The sequence below is a fragment of the Siphateles boraxobius genome, unplaced genomic scaffold (genome assembly GCF_051911475.1).
Source record: "Siphateles boraxobius isolate OS27281-9 unplaced genomic scaffold, OSU_SipBor_1 30, whole genome shotgun sequence".
In the NCBI taxonomy this organism is placed as follows: domain Eukaryota; kingdom Metazoa; phylum Chordata; class Actinopteri; order Cypriniformes; family Leuciscidae; genus Siphateles; species Siphateles boraxobius.
Window position 1 is genome coordinate 16999814 of NW_027508920.1, and position 13007 is coordinate 17012820.

At 37.7% G+C, this 13007-nt stretch overlaps 2 protein-coding genes across 2 annotated transcripts in view; both read right to left on the bottom strand.

Annotated features, from left to right (window-relative positions):
* Positions 1–11625, bottom strand: part of cdon (cell adhesion associated, oncogene regulated) — a 47132-nt gene extending 35507 nt beyond the window's left edge. Inside the window, exon 1 of the mRNA XM_077248349.1 lies at positions 11214–11625. The gene's annotated coding sequence lies outside the window, so the exon portion shown is untranslated. The remainder of the gene's footprint in view (positions 1–11213) is intronic.
* Positions 1–13007, bottom strand: part of LOC143757334 (uncharacterized) — a 252183-nt gene that overhangs the window by 121504 nt on the left and 117672 nt on the right. The window lies entirely within an intron of this gene.

The window sequence follows — 13007 nt, forward strand, 5'->3', positions numbered from 1 at the left end:
AAAAGTTGGAGGAAGACAGACTTCAATTCAATAGGACAAAGGCTGCAGAAAAGTTGGAGGCAGCTAGTGGTTTTCCATCTCTCTCTCTCTCTCTCTCTCTCTCTCTCTCTCTCTCTCACCCTCCTGGATTCCATCACCTCTCCATCCATAACAGGTCCTGCTCAGTATCCCGACGATAGTTCTTTGGCCTTGTACCAAAAGCACTCACAGGGCAGAACATATATTAGAAGCTGCAATTCAGAGCATGCACAAAACAAAAACAAGACGACAGCAGGACTTGAAATCATCATTGGAAAATCAGGAACGTCACCCTAACATTCATGCTTGCCCAAGACCCAAGACTGTAAGAGATAAAATTCATAAGTAGACATGTACTGTAAACTCACTAGTGATGCACCAACATGAACATTTTGGCCGATAACAACAACCGATAATTCTTTATTTTTGAAAGCAGATAACCGATATATTGGCCGATAAATCTAAATCCAAATTTTAATATAATTTTTGGAAAGGCTGATTACAAAAGCTCACCATTAAAAGCCAAGTCCCAAGCACATCAACATAAATTAAACATATACAGCAGTAGTGTTGCACGGTGCACCGATACGTCAAAAGTATCGCGATTCCCGGAAATTAAAAACGTCACGATTCCTAAATATATTAGTATCGATACTTCTATGAATGACCGCGTTCCAGATTTGTAAGAGACGCATTTCATGTTGGTGTGTGCAACGCACGCTCCAGTGCCTCCCTATGGACGTCTGTGTTTTTTCTCCTCACGCACACAGCAAAGAAGCTGCAGCTGTCGTGAGACAAACACTACAGCGAGATGACTGCATGTGCGAGCACAAGTGATACTGTGGCCGCCGGTCAGTAGTGGAGTGACAATCGGGAGAGTCGGGACATTTCCCGGTGGGCTGGTAGTGTTTAGAGGCCGCGAGGGCTGGTCTGATAGTTATAAATTGCAAGTTCTTAGCAACACCCAATCCGGCGGCCTGGTGTGCGGCCACTGCCCGCTGGTCAAAAGTGCAGAGTAGAGAGTGTCCGCAACGAATAGAGAGTCTCTGCAAGGGGGATAGATAGGAGCGCGTGTCCGAGTGAAGATCTTGCGCGAGCCGCAAAAGACACTGTATCCATGCAACTGACAGCAGCGAAAAAGAGCGCTCAGCTTGATTTAAAAAACAACAGATTTTAGCGCTATATCTCTTATTTAATTGCGAACTAAATTAATGCTCTGCTAGTTAACTGGAGATGTTTTATTTATTTTTGTATTAGGTGTAGCTACAACTTTCCCCCCAACTTTCATAGATAAAGTTAATAATTTGCAAGCTGCTAAAATAAAGCAAAACATCAGCTAAAATGATCTATAGGCTATATGATTATAATCAGAGCATGCTGTGCATGTTTGTCAGTGATTTATTTATATAAGGTTATTACAGCATTTATAAAGCACAGACCTATGCAAACGAGGTGTATTTGTGAAACGCCTTGTAAGAAATACTTTTCTTTTTATCGAAATCGCAATTCTTGACTTGGTATTGGTATCGAAACAATAATTTTGGTATCGTGACAACACTATACACGCGTAGCCTACAGTGAACCAGCGTAAGATTACTTCATTTTTTTAATGAATTTTACACTCTGATGGTCAAATTTCTTTCAAATTTTCAAAAGTCATTGGACTACACATATAAAAAAAAATTGCATGTGCCATGGATAAATAAAATGAATAAAATTTTAATTAAACCATATAGTTTATGAAAATAATATGCATAAAAGTTGCTAGTTATTATTAATAATGCATCAATCCTTTTTTGTTCTTGAAAAAGAAACATCTCAAATTAATATTACTGTTTCAAATAACGGCATTGCTGTTTGAGTTGCAAGCACTGAAGCTGAAGCGCTATGTAAGCGGGTTAATTAACTCATCGAAACATTAACTCGTAAGAGTAATCAGATAAGTATGCAACATTAACATAATATTACAACTTACACTCACCTAAAGGATTATTAGGAACACCATTCTAATACTGTGTTTGACCCCCTTTCGCCTTCAGAACTGCCTTAATTCTACGTGGCATTGATTCAACAAGGTGCTGAAAGCATTCTTTAGAAATGTTGGCCCATATTGATAGGATAGCATCTTGCAGTTGATGGAGACTTGTGGGATGCACATTCAGGGCACGAAGCTCCCGTTCCACCACATCCCAAAGATGCTCTATTGGGTTGAGATCTGGTGACTGTGGGGGCCATTTTAGTACAGTGAACTCATTGTCATGTTCAAGAAACCAATTTAAAATAATACGAGTATTTTGACATGGTGCATTATCCGGCTGGAAGTAGCCATCAGAGAATGGGTACATGGTGGCAATAAAGGGATGGACATGGTCAGAAACAATGCTCAGGTAGGCCGTGGCATTTAAACAATGCCCAATTGGCACTAAGGGGCCTAAAGTGTGCCAAGAAAACATCCCCCACACCATTACACCACCACCACCAGCCTGCACAGTGATAACAAGGCATGATGGATCCATGTTCTCATTCTGTTTACTCCAAATTCTGACTCTACCATCTGAATGTCTCAACAGAAATCGAGACTCATCAGACCAGGCAACATTTTTCCAGTCTTCAACTGTCCAATTTTGGTGAGCTCTTGCAAATTGTAGCCTCTTTTTCCTATTTGTAGTGGAGATGAGTGGTACCCGGTAGGTTCTCCTATAACCTCTAGCATCAACAAGGCATTTTCGCCCACAGGACTGCCGCATACTGGATGTTGTTTTTCCCTTTTCACACCATTCTTTGTAAACCCTAGAAATGGTTGTGCGTGAAAATCCCAGTAACTGAGAAGATTGTGAAATACTCAGACCGGCTCGTCTGGCACCAACAACCATGCCACACTCAAAATTGCTTAAATCACCTTTCTTTCCCATTCTTACATTCAGTTTGGAGTTCAGGAGATTGTCTTGACCAGGACCACACCCCTAAATGCATTGAAGCAACTGCCATGTGATTGGTTGATTAGATAATTGCATTAATGAGAAATTGAACAGGTGTTCCTAATAATCCTTTAGGTGAGTGTATATCTGCACAAAAATTACGCGCATGCACAACTTAACTAATTACATGCTCGTTTTGTGGATGCGCTTTTCCCATAACAAAGTGCTGAAACACGGCAACTACACCCAAAGAATTCGCAACGTTTTATTAAAATAGTGTTCTCTTTATAAGGTTATTTATGCCCCTATATGATCGTCCATCGTTATTAATGTACATTGCTGTTTGCACTGAAGCTAAATATGATCACACTAGTAAACTGGAGCTATTTATTATCAAGTTTATTAACTTTAATTTAATTAACTTAAAGTTATGTGAGATTAATCAGATAATTATACAACATAAATACAATATTACAACTTAAATCTGCACAAAAGGGTGTGAATGCACAAGCCATCTTGTACTAGTCATGAAGGTGTGGATGCACTCTTCCCGAAACATTGCGCTAAAACACGGGCGAACAAAGAATTTACAACATTCTTTTACAGAAGGGTTTTCATTATAATTTTATGAAGCCTATATGACAGACCTGCGCTGCACATGTTAAACTTCCTTTTCAAAGTAATTCCAATAATATTTCAAGCAATTCAAAACCATCATGGTGAACAGTGCGCATCTGAACCGTCTCAGCTGAAGGGAATAATACATTATCCAGCAGCTTTAATATATCAGTAATTGTACCAAGATTCATCACAAATATTTGATTAGGCTAAGGGTATAGAACTGTGACTTTTCGACCATTGGTTGTTCCAAATTGAAAAATTATCCTCCTGGAACAAAAACAAATAAGATCTAAGAGGCTGTGAAGACTGAATTATTCTTTCTGAGTGTGTTGAAACCTCCCCAAAACCATAAGACCAACTCTCTGCCTTGTATGTACAAGCTTGAGAGGTCTGAAATAAATATCTACTCCAAACACCGCCTCTGACTAAATCTATTTAGGTTGTCTAAATGTTTATCTGGCTTGTGTTGTAGTCGTCTGCAAGCCAAGGGGTCATGTTTTCTAGCGCTTCCAAAATAAAAAAACAAATTGTGTGGTGTGAGTTTAACAAACATGCTTGTCTGGATTGCAATCACTGGCTTCATGTCAGATTGTTAAACTCTCAGTCATGTTGGGCTTCAGCTGTTCGCTTAAACTGGAGGTGTGAGCAGATTCTGGACAGTGGCATCAGTTGGTGCCAGTACCAACATAACATTCATAATATGTCAAAATAATAATAATAATAATAATAATAATAATAATAATAATACAGCTTGCATTCTGTACATTTGCAATACACCTTCCGACTACTGGGAAGACAGTGGTGGCACATTGGTTTCAGCAGATGGGGTAAGCATATAAAAGGTGTCATTCAGAGTACAAATGGATGAGGTTTTACGAACACAGAACAGGAAGCTTGTCTGTCTCAGAATCATAAATATTATGCATCTCCCATTTTGTATCTTAATCTAATCTGGGTTGTGCTAAATAGATGGGTCAGAGGCGTAACAATGAAGGGCCTTCTTCGGGCTAACCCCTGTAATTAATTCCCGTTTCCTGAAGCAGTTGAAAAAAACTATAAATGACTATTTAACTCTGTTCCCCAGAGGGGCTGCCTCTTCCCACATTGCGAAGCTCAAAATGGCACTTGCAACCACAGGCAACTACAGTAGTAGTAGTACCCACAGTGCCTTAGGCTCTGATCTGCCAGTTATGCAGACCTTCCAAACAAACAGTCTGTTTGTCAGGAGCAAGGAGGGAGCCAGCCATGGCCGCTTTTGCCTTAATATAGTCCTGCTGATCTGTTGCCTGGCTTGAGCTGTAGAGAAAACCCATGTCAGATGTCACTTATGGGCTGCAGTGTTTGAAATAGAAAGCTGTGGTGTAGCTGGACTAGTACCAAACAAGTTGAAAGAAAATCAAGAAAGGGTTCCGACTGCTCGCGGGGCTGGATTGAGAACAGGAGCTGGTGAAGAAGGGTCAGTTCAGGAAGTCTCAGAGAAAATAATCTTAAAAACAGGAAGGTGATGAGGATGCAGAAAACCCCCCCTACATTCTGCACAAGGTCAGGGCTCTCCTGTGAACAGTTTAGAAATTCATCTCAAACGTGTGAGTATTCTCTAATTGCCCCAAATATTGGGAAAGTCAATAGGTTCATAGTTAAATAATGATGAGAAATGCAATTCATCTCAATAAGTGTCCAAAATAAATAAATAAATGAACAAATTTAATAAATATCAAACATGCATATGTTGAATTTATTACTTTTTTCTATTTAGAAATACCTGTCAAACTAATCGTAAAAGACAAGAGATTTCTTAAACAAAACAGAACTGTGTGCTTTTGCAAAGGGATAGCAACAACGCTTGGAAATTTCACTAAAGAAAGTTGTTAAAGCAATGTAAGATGTCACAAAAACTGAAGAATCTGATAAAATAAGATTACAGTGAAAATATTGTCATTCTTTAATAAAAAACATGTTTAGTCATAGACCTACCACACACAAAGAAACATAATTTGTTTAAATGACAACACCTATCACAGGAGTAATCTTTCAAAGTACACCTTTGATGCTCTGAAAATTAAACTTTTTTAATACACTGCCCGTCATTAACTTTTTCTTTGCTCTTGATTAAAGTCGTAATTATGTTAGTTTTGTATTTGCAATGACGCAAAGGTGTAATGACAAAGCTGAAGAGAAAATATTTTGATATCTAGCTCATAGGTGAGCAGAAGGTACAGCTTTTCTGTTTAGTATGCCAATTAATTATGCATAAATTCTAAGGAGTAGATTTTAAGGATGGTTCTACATTTTCTGTTAAACTCCAAGGACATTAAAACTATGATGGGCAATGAATCACGAGAAAAAAAATCGTATTGTTGCCTCAGACCAGTGGGAGATGGCCTTGGCGTCTCAGTCTAGTGAATTCCAATGTGTTAGGATCATCTTTTAAGAGCAAATTTTGCACTAATCTGTTAGAATCTGTTGAGCGAGAGGCAAAACTTGTGAGATATACCATTCGCCCGATGTACATAGCTGCTGGACGGTATCCATCACCGCTACCAGGGCCTTAAATCACATCAGCAAAGCTTTAGCAGCCAGCCGTAATCCTTCTCCAGTTCCTATGGCTCTTTAAAAAGGATGGTGGCTGTCAGCTAACCCGAACTAATGAGACCTGGACTTCAGGGATTAGAGGCAATTATTCCGGGTGGTGGACCAACTCAGTATCACTACAGTTATGGTAGGTGAAATGTACCATCATGAAATCTTCCAAATATCCTTTATCCTATTTGAAGTCAGACGTGACGGTCACAATTAAAAATAACCTCAAATTTTTTTGGTGGTTCCTCTAATCAGAATGAGGCTGATTAAGTATGCAGTGTGACGGTATGCTTGCCACACCGCATGACCACATCTGTCCTGTCTGCATCGAATGAGAGCAGGGCAATACACTGAAAATCCATCATATACCTTACTCACATTGACATTCATAAAATTAAGCAACCGTTAACAAATTAGATCCCCTATATAAAACTAAATCATTTTATTTCACCATCTATGGCCAATAGCTAATCTCGGAATGATGCTGGGAGCAAAGTTCATGGCCCAAAGCTAAATAAACCTTCAATCCAAACCACAAAACCCTACGAAATCACTTTCATCCCTCCCTACCCGGGGTGGGGGTAAAAAAAGCTGCCTAACATCTGTTGGACAACAGAGGCTGGGCAGAGGATGACTCTCTGAATACTGAGTGCTCCCTTACTGACTCTCCAACTTTCTCTCTTTCGTTCATGTCTCCCATGCCAACACGCCCGGACTGCCGCTTAAAGCTACTCAAACACATTCATCACTCATTTTTAATGTGCATTTACATTCTATTCTACCCACACCCCAAACATACACAGATGGAACTAAAAAAAATTGCAGAAAACTTATTCTGAATTGCTCAATCCACTTTTATGAAAACTAGCCCGCCTCTTCCTCCGCAGTCTGATCATTCACAACAACCACAGTCCTTACCACTGAGACAAGGTTTGTGCTTGCCCATGTATTGATCTAAAGCAGAGTTTTCAACTCATAAACTGCGACAAAATACGACAGACCACCAGAATGACTGGAAAGGCCGTCACTAGGTCCGAATCATTACACATGCTTACATTCAAATTGGCCACTTAGCATACCTTTTCAACAGCCCCATGTGTTTATCATTACCCAGAACTCTCTAAACGGCCAAACATTATTCTAGCGCTCTAAATAGAACTGCAGCGTTTAGCTCGAGTCTGCACTGGATAACCAATGCCCTTCTAATGATTTATAAATGCTCATAATTAGTGAAGGAACACTGATGGGTCATGACTTTACAATCACAAAATGTCATCAAGCCATTTAAAGTCCCCCTGTAGTCAAAAATGTTATCCCTTAAAACTCATCTTTGATCACCAAAATGACATATTTAAAAGTTTTTTCTTTGAAAAAAATGATTCATGCCTTAAAATAGCTTGAATGTATAGCTGTTTGTTGAATGTTTAGTATACACGGTTCTATGAATATGCAAATTAGCCCCGCCTCCACTCACTCATACCAGCTCAGAGATCCACTCGTTGACGTGATTAGTTACAAGGTAGTTTGTGACGTCAGAAACACCAGCGATTTCAAACCGTGTTTTTGAGACTGTCTTTGCTTCACTGCAGTTTTAAGAAGAAAATACTCAGCTTGACTTATGAATTTGCACATGGTTTGTCTTAAAGCTAATTAAAAACACCACATAGACATATAAACAACATTAAAAGCTTGATTTTCACCACAGGGGGAACTTTAATTTGGAAGCTAAGAGGGCTTTGACTACAAACGTGAAAAGGAACAAAATAGGAAAGGAAAAGCAACTGAAGACGAGTACTTCAAATTATCTAGCAAGATAAATGCTAAGATGTGTGAAAAAAAAAGTGGGACCGACTAAAGAATGACTGGATGAGTTAACAGGAAATGCTTTTTCGTTCCCCCCTTCAGGGCAAAACTCAGATTGAGAGTCTCTGAAGGTGACCACCTATGGCCCAGAGTCAATGAAAAATATTCCGGAATATATTCTGCTTTCTGGAACATCAACTCTTCCAGATTCTAAGTGCAGCCCCTATGTAAGAAAAGTCAGTTTGAAACAGTGAAGGCATACGGGCATCATTCTAGTACCAGGCAGAAAAAGGAGATCTCATCTGAGATGTGGGAGCTTAATAAACACTATCAGTAAATAATCAAATGCGACAGAGGAAGAGGACCAGAAAACTTCCTTTTCATCCTTCTCTTTTTAAGCTGATAAAAAAAATAAGCGTAAGGAAACACTTATTTCCAAATAACCATGAATTCAAAGACAATACTTGTAGATACACTGGCATTATCATTTATAACTATATAAATATACAATATTTGAATATCAGAACTGTATTTTTCTGGCAACAAAACAATAAGGGTTTCTCAAACAGAGTGACAGCCTTAAACTAAAACTAAACAGATAAAGAAAAGAGAAAAAGTTCAAAGAAAAAAAGGTATCAAGTAAAATGGGTTCATTTACATTACTATGTGAACAAACTGATTCCCTAGAATGAATCAATCAATTTCTAATGCTTTATGATGTTTAACTATTTCAGTTCACTCGACTCTAGAGCTATGTGGGCAATTAAAACACATAAAAACATTGATGTAGCATTATGAAAATTAAAGGCTACTCGTTAAAAACAGTACTGTAAAAGTTACTGTTTTGAAGACAGCTGAGCCATTGTCAAGATACTGAAAAAGTACTTGCGTTTCTACTCGCTTTGATAACAGAAAAAGCAAAAACTAGGCTACTTCCCAATATGAAGGGAAAGTGACATCCTGAACTGTACAGTCATATGGGAATTGAGAACAAACCAAAAGTATGACCGAAACAACTAAACTAAACTAAAAAATGACTTGTGGTTATGAACTCTATTTTATCTCTAACTAGAGCGACTGGAAACAATTTAGACAATTCCAACTGTGCAAAGAGAGATTGTATTGTGTAATGATTATGTTTATGATGAGATGATAAGCATGTGTTTAACCCATCAGCATAGTTGTCTTTCTCGACATACTTTATTCTGAGAAGATCGTCGAAACAAATGAGAGCCAACAGGTGAAAGAGAACAAGTTATATTATATGCGACCAAGCTCAATATTCCTGCCTGGACTAAAATAAAGACATGATAAAAGTTCACTCCACTGTCCTACAGTCTCTCATCCCTTAATTCTCTACGCCTTTCACATGTCACATAAAACACCGCAACGTAACTGCACTGCATTTTCAGCTAAATATATGGTTTGGTAAAAGGCTGTGAACGTAGCGAAAATTAAAATGGAAAAAAAAATTCATTCATTACACTTGCCTTTTCCTGGAAAGCACTTTTTAAATCTTTTATTGTGTTGGTATCTTGAGACGATCTCTCAGTCTCTTTCTCTCCCGAGCAGAAAGCATGAGGGCTTTGTTACCCAGCAGTCATGTTGTCCTAACCTCTCTTGATCACACAAAAGCCACTCACATGCCACATGTAGGCATCCATTTACGCCTCTTTAGAAGCAGAAGATCAAAAGAGTCATTACGCCCACAGGAGGAACAATACAGAGATACAAACCTCTATCTGCTCCCGGAATCATAAACATAAGTATGGAAATAAACAATCTTTTTTATAAATAATCTACAAAAGCCTATGCATATACCAAAGATATGACAAATATAAGACAATCTATTACACTGTGACAATTATGAGACATTTAATATGAATTTGGGTTAGTTTAAACTCTACAGAGAGTTTGATCTTTCAGCTGCGAGGTTTTTATAACTTTTGACATATTTCCTTAAATCACTCCAACTTATCGGCACGCCTTAAAATATTAGTAAATTCCAGCAGTTTGTCTCTTTAAAAAACCTCAAATGTTTTCATCTTAAATATATTTCAATCAATGCGGTAGAGTTTAAAAAACATTTTATCGGCAAGGACTGAAATTCAACTAGAAGGTCATTATGACACTTCTGTTATTTAAATGCAGCTCTAAAATAACCAATTCTGTAAATTCTCTATTCCATTTTTCTATTTTATTGTCTTTTGTTCTACAACTTAGACACCAGCAAAAAGCAGTTATGTTAAGTGATTATGCACACTAGTTGAAGGTTTTATTTACGCATTCAACAGTCAAACCTTCCCTAGAAGACACACTGGCCACACTAACAATACAAACAAAACACTTGTCACAGACAAAAACATTTCCAATAGTTTTATGTTTTGATATTTACATAGATAAATATGAGTGCTCTCAAGGCCAACAAGAACATCATGTTGTGTTCATACAGTTAGTTATGATTAAAGTCACTGTCAGAAAAAAACTAAAGTCAACTCAGGAAAACTGAGGTGGTTTCATTCATGGGATAGAACGTTTTTTACACTTGCCACTTTTATACAGGAACAGTTTGAACAGTCTAACTCAAGAAACTTTCAACACACTTTACACTCAGTAAAAGGATGTTCATACAGTCCAACACAAAATCGTTTAAACGTACACTCTGTAAACTTGTATTTACACAAAAAAAACTTGGTTTACACACTTCAAACTTTGTTTCAAATTCTTCAAACTTTTATAAACTTGAAAAAAAGTTGTTTCTACATCCTTTACAATTACAATTTACACTGTACATTCAAATTGTTTCTAGTCTTTCAAACTTTGTTTCTACGCTGTCTACACTACTGTACATCCTGTAACACTCAAATAGTTTGTTTTAACTCTTGAAACTTGATTTCTACACTTTAAACTTTGTTTGTACAATCTTTACACTATGGAAAGAGGGTTGTTTATGTATGCGAAAACAAACCTTTTTCACTTAGAACTTTATGCCAGTAAATTACACTTTGACATCTACACAGTTTACAGTGACGTCGAGTTTGGTGTAAAACTTTGTTCTCACGTCTACACGTTCTGAGGGGAAAATGATCTTCATGCATTCCAGAACAAAAATCATGTTGAACACTTTACACTTTCTCCTCATCTATGGTGTTTGCAGTGCGTCTCGTGCAGGATAAATTAGTGAATACACATGAACTCTTCGCACTGTTACACACTCCAGCGGAAGAAGCTCTTCACTGTGGCGGTGTGTGAAGCCTCTCCAAATGTTCTTACCTTTTACAGGAGGGCAAAAGCTGCGGGCAGCCGGACACACTAGCAATGAAACACATTCTCTTGATAGCAGATCCGTACGGGGCCCTCCATTAGACGCGGGCGCAAAGTGCAAAACAATGGGAAAATGAGTAACGATATGCCGTTACGTTGCTTTCTGTCCCGGACGTACCGAGTCAAAGTACGTACTCAAACCTTCAGGTCCCTGTGAAGTTCGTAGTAAGTGAACCCTACTCGTCTAACTGTTTTACTTTGTATTCTCTTTCCTCTGCACACATTTACTCTCTCTCTTCTACTACTACTACTACTGTCTTTTTCTACACACACGGAGAGTGAGAGAGGGGATCATATTGCTCTGCAGCTCGTCAGAGCAGGAATGTTCCAGCCCTACAGCAGCAGGGCAGAGCTTCAGTATGCAGGGGGTTGCCCTACTCTAGTGCGTGTGTGTGTGTGTGTGTGTGTGTGCGCGCGCGCGCTTTAATGTCTATTCCCACCATGCCCAACATTACCCCAAGCATCCTCAGCTTGCATTTGTCAAACTGGAATTATTTTCACTTCAGTATTTATTTAAATTTAATTTAGTGGTATTTAGCCTATATGCTTGTTTTTTTTAACTAAAACAATAGATATTTAATTTAAAAATGTAACACTTTACAATAAGGTTTGTTACCAAAAGAATTGCACGTTTGTAAAGTGCATACAAATACAGTACAAATAGTAATGTTGCAAAATATTATTACAAATTAAAATAACTATTTTCTATATGAATATATTTTCCAATGTAATTTATTCCTTTGATGTCAAAGCTGAATTTTCAGCATCATTTCAGTCTTCAGTCACATGATCCTTCAGAAATCATTCTAATATGCTGATTTACTGCTCAAGAAACATTTCTAATTCACACAGTTGACTGCTTAGCATTTTTGTGGGAATATAGTGAAATGGAACTTTTTTCAGGATTCTTTGATGAATAGAAAGTTAAATGAACAATATATATTTCAATATAAATGTCTTTGGTCAATGTATTGCATCCCTGATGAATAAACATATTTCTCTCTCTCTCTCTCTCTCTCTCTCTCTCTCTCTCTCTCTCTCTCTCTCTCTCTCTCTCTCTCTCTCTCTCTCTCTCTCTCTCTCTCTCTCTCTCTCTCACTCCCTTTTAAATATTACAACAAATGTTTGAATGGTATCATTGTTTCCACACAAAAAATATGTATTTATTTATTTGTTTGTTTGTGTGTCTGGGTTGAGCGCCCTTTTGAATTGAACTGAGAATGTCTTTCAAACTTTTTCAAACTTACTGCACTCATTTGCATTATGAAACAGGAATTAGAATTGTAATACACATTTTATCTAAAGAAGCAGAATTAAAATTAATAGAAAATGACATACCTGCAATGTGTAATTTTTGACATGAAATGTGTTTTTTGGCTTGATAAAGCCTTAAAATGTATAAATGTTTAAACAGTCTTGAAAAACAGAATAGCAAACAAGTGCAAGTTTTTTAAAAAATATGTTTTTATTTATTTTGATCACACAACTACTGGTTTTAAAATTCTACATCTATAGCTAATTTAATTAATTTCTTTCATATTTTTTCCATTGCTCTAAGCCTGTGTAAGGTGAACTTTTACTGAGCGCTACTGAGACAGATGTTGCGATTGGCAGGTGGTGTCCCTGTTTACATGCCTCCATAATCCTCAGCAATGCAAGAGTTTTCAGGAAGAATGTTATATATTTGTACAGAGCACATTCCTCAGTCATTCACCAACAAGGACAGTTACAAAAAAGGACAGA